Genomic DNA, 8,206 nt, shown 5'->3' on the forward strand with positions numbered 1-8,206 from the left:
CTCTTCAGTCTCACAGCACCAGAGCCTTCAATCCCATCACAGTGCGTTTGGAACTCATATAATTCATATATTATTACCACACAACATTACCAAGTCAGTATTTTTATATCTTGTGCCAGTGTAAAAAGTAAAATGCAATAGTTTAGTGATTTTTCCAGTAACAGATCTGAAATATGGAATTTGACAAGGCCAGTGAAAGCATAATAAAAGTATTGACTAATAAAATAAAAATAAGGGCTGTAAGAAAAAAAATAAAAAAAATAAAATGTTACACTGGCTGAAAAGAAATGGTGATGGAGCGATGCAAATAATCTGGATCTGAGGTCAGATACAAGTAAATTATCAAATGCGCCTTATTAAAATACGGCGTGTCTTAAGTTCAGTGTAATTTTCCTGTAATGGTGATATTACAGAACATATACTCATTACGTACACACTTACTGCAGCAATGGCGTTTATGTGATACAAGATCATGGACAACACTCTGCTCATAACAGTAGCGCTGTGGTTTTGATGGGTCATATCGAAAGGTGTATGGAAAATATTAACAAGCCACAGAGCAGCATTCACAAGAGCATAAGTCTGGTTACCCGTGTGGTGAACTATTCATTTTCTGAAGGAAAGCATGCAGCGGCTGTAATTACCAGCAAATACAACAAGCTGATCAATACTGATAGTAGTCAAACACAAACACTTGGAGTCATTCTGTTGCTTATGAACTGTTCACTTACAATAAACCGTCTCTGGATCAGTGAGCAGCAAACAGGATTTCATCAGACGCGCATGTGTATCTTCTGCCATCAACATCTCAAGAAAATAAAAACTAACAATTATACAAAAAGTAGGCCTGCTTCATGACGCAAATCTCAAAGGAACATGCAACTCATTTCACAACAAATTCTTAACATAAGTTAGATGTTGCATTAAACTCAAGAGATTTTTAGGATCATTTAGAGTTTGTGTGTGTATTCACAATTTTAAATTACAATCGAGCACAACCGAATTCTCATTACACTAATGCAGTTTGCCCAATGTTAATTTCATTGTTAAACAACTCAAAAGAAACTTAATGGCTAAATTTTCAGAGTGTAAACATTTTTATTATTTGCTTTGGTATGAAGAATCCAGGAATCAGACATCTGACCAAAAACAAACAAACAAACAAAATTAAAACACTGCTTGTGAAATGCAACTCGGTCACTTCCAAATACAATCGTGGATAAAACTTCACTAGAACACAAAACACACCATTAAAGGCTTGGAACTTCTTTAATATATATATATATATATGTCTAAAGAGTGTGGGTCAGTCTGTGGCGTTTGGTCCACTGTTTCGGTCAGGAGCTGCGAGTCGATGCTTCCTACCAGAGGATCAGCTGGAAGGAGAAGAAAGAGGCGTTAGCAGCAGTTTGGTATCACACAGTCTGTTCTGATCTATTGTTTTCCTGCTATACAAACATTCCCGCAGTGAAGACGGACATTAGTGCTGATCTTCAAAATCTGAAACATTGCATAGAAACAGCCAACCAGATTGTAGCTCTAGCCATATATGAAACCGTCTGTGCGCACCAGCCTGCCCTCTCTCGTCTGATCAGGTGTTTAATGTGATAAAGGAAAGCGTGTCAGGGCTTCAGACTGGTTAAAGGTTGTTCCTACAGAGATGCACGGAGGAGCTTGTAATTGGGATGGAAACCTGTAAGAGGTTAATGAACGGTCATCGGCTCTCACCCCACGATAATGAGCTGAATCTCATACAGATCAGAGGGACACAAGAGGGAGGAGGAAGGGAAAAAAAATTTAAGTTAAAACCAGCACAATCTAATAAAACATGCTTGAATGGATAAAGGGATTTGGCAAAGAGAACATGTTTGAGCATCTTCCCCTAGTATTAACTTGTGTCCTCCTGGAATGACCTGTTGTACATCGGGGTATATACACACACACAATCTAGTCCCACCGGTTAGAAAACTTTCCAACAATTTCAGAGTTTATTTGTTGTATCTATATACACTGTAGATCCCACTCGGTTTGCCATTTGAACAAATTATTGGTTTTCCCTACATCTACAGAGAAGCAACATTTACTCCGAAGCCTACTGCACAGACTTCATGAACCTCTAACTGCCTACAAAACACAAACCAAACACAGAAACTTTCATTTTATAGCTTGCCGGCACTGCAGCAACATTTGGCCTCACATTAACCTCAAGACACAGACATCAGAAAAGTCAGTCATTACAGCAATAATGCGTTACACTCCGTGAGGTCTCAACCGCTCACTAAAATATCTTGATGTTAATTGGGGGGGGTGCAAAGCAGGAAAATGCCACATCTCCCCAAAATGTATTACAGAGTCAGACAGGCAGCGAGCAGAAAAACAGACAAAGGTTAAATTTGCAGGCTGTATTTTGTACCCTAGTTGTGGAAAGGGTCCGAGACGCACAGCGATTACAGCTTAAATCTAGTTCATTTAGCAGCAGTGAGATCAGCAATAATGGAGAATATCTAGTATAATTGGACTAAAATATGCATGATTGCTTGGCTCCTGCAGCTCGATGACCTTGGTCATATTAATGGAGTGAAAATGAGCACCGAGCTCATGTTCAGAGATATAACTCTGAACAACTCCACTGTGAGATACATCAGTACATTATCTGAAAAAAATAAATAAATAAAAAATAAACACAATCAGTACATCTACTGAGTGAATATCGAGTGGTTTGGCTTGAAGAAATGCCAACAGCACTGCAAGCCCTATGCTCAAACTAATTAACTGTATTAAATGGGGAATAATTAACCTTGACGAGCATTTAGAGTTTCCAACTCATTGTGAGAAACTGAAACGTTTAAGTAACCAGAATTGAGTTAAAGACTTTAAACTAGTTTCTAAATGCACATTAAGTTCACAAACAACAATGACCATGACAGAAGATTGGTTGCAACGTTACAAAAATACTCTAAATTAATAGTAAAATGCTACTGAGCTTATATTGGACTTCTGCCAGCTTGTTTGTGCTTACAGTGAGACTGCAACATTAAGATTATAAAGAGCTTCACAGTAAAAGAGATATATAGATGGGAAAAAAAAATAAAAAAAAATAAAAATAAAAACACCCCCACACACACACACACACACATTAAGACTAACAAAATAGGTTAGTTAGCGTCACAGCTTTTGTAACGAGAGGATCTTCTATGTAGACAGACATGATAGTAGTGTTTCAAATCTAATGATATGTATGCATTGTGTAAAAGCCATACCTATATTCCCTAAATCTAAAGTGCAACATTTATTCAGAACCACACGGTCAGCTCAGAAACGAGATCAACGGAGATTTGTGTGCAGTTTCATACATGAGCATGAGGCGGCTGTATCGATGCCCACACCTGTAACTGCTCTGCTGTCGTCTCGGTCAAACAGGTGGAGCTCCAGCATACTGACAAACACTGGAGCTCTAGCCCTCGACCGGCTCGATCACACCAGCATCTTACCAGGATTACAGTCTGTGAGGAGAGAGCAGATGGACAGCAGCACTTTGGAGACGGTGAGCGCCGGGCTCCAGTTGTCCTTCAGGATGTCCAGACAGATCACACCCTGACTGTTGATGTTGCAGTGTTAGATTCTCGTGCGAAACGTCACCTGACACACCACAACACAGCAAGAGAATGTGCGTTAATGAGTGATGAGAGAATCCAGAGGTCTGCTCAAGATAACATCCTGAAAACCATTCATTTAAAAAAAGCGAAGCATAGACTGTGGCGAGCCTTGTCCTCAAAACCATGTCTGATGTAAATGCAGTAAAACCTTCAGCTAACATAATAACAAACCAGAGAACAGAACTGAATAAACCAACAAAATGCACCAGAGACAGACCAGAACTGACAAAGACTCATTGAGAAGAGGGAACACAAGGGCTTAAATACACAGACACTAATGAGAGTAACAAGACACAGGTGAGAACAATCAAAATGCACCGAAGGAATCACAGGAAACGGGAACTTCACTGAAAAAAATGATACAACATTTTTTTAAGGTGAGTGGTTGCAAACAATTTATTTTAGCTACATTTAAATAAAAAAAAAATGTTGAAAGTTAGTTAACTAAATTTGTTTATTTAAATGTAGCCAAAATAAATTGATTGCAACCACTTACCTTCAAAAAAATTAGTAAATTCAATGAATAATTTTTTTCAGTGTAAATGAGTGACAAACTAAAAGTCCAACAAGGACTCATAACACGAGTGTTGTCCTTCTTGTCTAGAGTCATTATGCTACATCTTTGGTTTGATGCCATATTAACTATTAATTTCAACCAATTAAATGCATTTCTACATAGAAATACATACTTCTCATCCTGGATTTTGACTGGTCAGATAATATATCATCTAGTGCAGGGTTTGTTTCACAGACAACTGAATTTTTCAGAGATAAAAATATCACAGGATGTCTCACAGGGCTTAAAAAAATCCTAAATTAATGTTCTAGCGAAAGGAGAATGTAACATGATGAATTTGCGTAGTAAAGTTCAGCTGGTAGAGCATGGCATTAAAAAAATATATGGGTTAGTTTCTCAGAAAACACAGATTGTTTAAATGTATCATTTGAATTCAGTCTGAATTGCTTTGGATATACAGTAAGTGCCAAATGCACTAATGTCAATGTAAATTGCACATGTTTAGTGATAAAATCACAGCAATTTTCTGCCCATTTACTGAGCAAGCATATAGATTCAGAACATTTCCGTATGTTTGGTGAAGCAAATCATCTTTGAGTGTTGTAGAATCAGCCCTGAGGGTCACTCACAACACTTTCTGTGTCATGCCATCACCTCTTCATTATCTGTTCATTATCTCTCATTAAATCACACAGTCTTCTCACATGCTCTCTTGAATGCTCTCTCTTTTACGGCCACACAAGTGAAAGTGACGATCCATCTTTCTGTCCAGGTGAATTAAGTCTATGGGGAGTTTACTGATCTCAGGTCAAGCTCTCCTTTGGACCATTATCAGTATATCAAGTCTTTAATGACTGAATTAATGTGTCTTGATACTTAAACCAGGCTTCTCTTAAGTAGTTTAACTGGCTGTCATGCCTATAACAAGACACGTCTATTTTTGTCTTCAGAGATTTCAGAAATAGTTCAGCAGGGAGAATAGCAGAAGAGGGGTTTCAGCCTAAAGAGGCATTTCTTATGTGTTGAACGGTATCTTCCGCACACAATCAAACATTTTCCAGAATTCATTCAGAACTGCATTTAAAATGCCTTTTTAATTCCATTTTAATTCCTGAATATGAATTAAGGTAACACGGTGCAGAAATATAAAGGATTCTAAATCCAAATCGAATGCAGTTGTATAAACAAGAACAACTGCAATGGAAAGAAATTCACAGAAATTCTTAAAAATGTGTAATTCAGTTTTAAATAAAGCATTTCCTTTTTCAGTATGAATCACCCACACACAACATACAAGGTTTATTTTCATGCAATGTTGACATTCAAGATTAAAATTAGGTTCAAGATCTATATACAGCACGACAAAAGTTATCAAGAATCCATTAAATAACTTAAAGACATAGTTCACCCAAAAATAATTAAACATTGTGTCATCATTTACTCACGTTCAGGTCTTTCTAAACATGACTTCTTTAGACAGTGACTCATGCAAGGTAAGAGTTTGTGTGAATAAAGACTCAAATGTCAGTTTCTCGCAGATATATATTGCATCATATTACTTCTATGGTATACTTTCATGGCACCCAATAGCTGCATGCTTTCACTGAGAGATTTCATTAACTTGCACTCTAAAGAAAAATACAGATTAAAAGGACTCCAACTCTAACAATGAGAGTCAGAAAGCGAGCTCTGACCTTGGGTGGTGTGAGTCTGGTGAGAAAGCGATGTCTGGATATACACTGAACCTGGAGGAGCCAAGATAGTGGACCTCCACTCGTAGATCTTTTCTCCTTTAGGACCAAATGCACAACCAGGTCAATGCAGAAGAGAGGAGCTGCACTGAAACATTAGACTGATTCATAAAAACATGCAGATTATGTAATCCTCTTTAGTGTGGCGTAATCCTTAAATACGAGCTGAAAATGTGTATTTGTGTCCCAAACTGCCAGACACCACCATGTGTGGTACGGGTAATTATGGGATGCTGGCAATGCCAGGATATCTGGCTACCGAGAGCATGCTGGGACTGAGGACAGCTATTCTGTCAGGCTCATATGTGGATCTGATTCTTGTCAAAAAGCCTAAAGGAAAACTAATGGAATTTCTATCAAAATGTGGAGCCAATCCCAGTGTGAGCAAACATTAACAAGATCATACTGGATCTTTATTTCTTTATTTTGTCAGAATGTCAGTTTATCCAGTTGGATTTTATTTGATTCATATTTTATTTTATGGATTCATATTTTAGCCCTTTAGGATTTCTTCCAAAGATGACAGAAATTCCATTGGCTATCCATTAGCGTTCATTCAGGATTTGTAACTCCGGGGAATGGATTTACACGAGTGTGTGTGTGTGAGCAGCTCAGTCTAGGTTTACACATTGTTTTTTTTGTGCATCTAGCTGATATGAAGATACAATGTGAAACAATTCCAAGGTCTCATTAAAGCAAATATTTACATAAAATATATGCTGATTGTATTACAGTGTATGAAGTGTATTAACGATTACATTTATTATATTTTTTTATTTGAAGATTTTATTTTTGCCGTTTTTGCCTTTTATTGGGATAGGACAGTATTTTACAGGAAAAAAGTGGGAGAGAGAGGAGAAAGGTCCGCGAGCCGGGACTCAAACTCAGGACACCCGAAGCGTAACGGCACTATATGTTGACACACTCACTGCCCATGAAGCTATTGGCGTCGACTGATTACATTTATTCAATCAGTAGATGCTTTTATCCAAAGCAAATACAGCAAATGAGGAACAACACAAGCAAGCTGTCTTAAGAGGCAGTTTTCAAGTCAGCATGAAACGAAAAGTCACCCTACCTGACCTGTTTTCTAAATGCATGTTATGGATCCTTTTCTTTTATGAACAATTTACCCATACATATGTTTCACAAACAAACAAATAAATAATCAAAATACTATTACTGGACCTTCTGGTGAAAACGCTAGACTTCTGCAATCAATTAGTCCACTTAAAGCAATGCCTGAAAGACCACATTCATCTGCCTTTATACTTGTTTTTATGTTTAACCCTGTTTAAAAATCTGCCTATGCTGGTTAGGTATGTTTTGAAGAATGGCTGCTGGTTTAAGCTGGTCATGAGCTGGTTTAAGCTGGTCATGTGCTGGTTTAAGCTGGTCATGAGCTGGTTTAAGCTGCATGTGCTGGTTTAAGCTGGTCATGAGCTGGGCAGCTCAGTCTAGGTTTACACATTGTTTTTTTTGTGCATCTAGCTGATATGAAGATACAATGTGAAACAATTCCAAGGTCTCATTAAAGCAAATATTTACATAAAATATATGCTGATTGTATTACAGTGTATGAAGTGTATTAACGATTACATTTATTATATTTTTTTATTTGAAGATTTTATTTTTGCCGTTTTTGCCTTTTATTGGGATAGGACAGTATTTTACAGGAAAAAAGTGGGAGAGAGAGGAGAAAGGTCCGCGAGCCGGGACTCAAACTCAGGACACCCGAAGCGTAACGGCACTATATGTTGACACACTCACTGCCCATGAAGCTATTGGCGTCGACTGATTACATTTATTCAATCAGTAGATGCTTTTATCCAAAGCAAATACAGCAAATGAGGAACAACACAAGCAAGCTGTCTTAAGAGGCAGTTTTCAAGTCAGCATGAAACGAAAAGTCACCCTACCTGACCTGTTTTCTAAATGCATGTTATGGATCCTTTTCTTTTATGAACAATTTACCCATACATATGTTTCACAAACAAACAAATAAATAATCAAAATACTATTACTGGACCTTCTGGTGAAAACGCTAGACTTCTGCAATCAATTAGTCCACTTAAAGCAATGCCTGAAAGACCACATTCATCTGCCTTTATACTTGTTTTTATGTTTAACCCTGTTTAAAAATCTGCCTATGCTGGTTAGGTATGTTTTGAAGAATGGCTGCTGGTTTAAGCTGGTCATGAGCTGGTTTAAGCTGGTCATGTGCTGGTTTAAGCTGGTCATGAGCTGGGTGAGTGAAGTGACATGTGGCCAAGTATGGTGAC

General features: G+C 37.7%; 1 pseudogene; it reads right to left on the reverse strand.

The window, feature by feature from the left end:
* Positions 1 to 1,269: 1,269 nt before the first annotated feature.
* LOC107743930 (ubiquitin-conjugating enzyme E2 E2-like) lies at positions 1,270 to 5,976 on the reverse strand (annotated as a pseudogene).
* Between the last annotated feature and the right edge of the window lie 2,230 nt (positions 5,977 to 8,206).

This window comes from Sinocyclocheilus rhinocerous, unplaced genomic scaffold (assembly GCF_001515625.1).
Source record: "Sinocyclocheilus rhinocerous isolate Xijiao unplaced genomic scaffold, SAMN03320098_v1.1 scaffold437, whole genome shotgun sequence".
NCBI classification, from domain to species: domain Eukaryota; kingdom Metazoa; phylum Chordata; class Actinopteri; order Cypriniformes; family Cyprinidae; genus Sinocyclocheilus; species Sinocyclocheilus rhinocerous.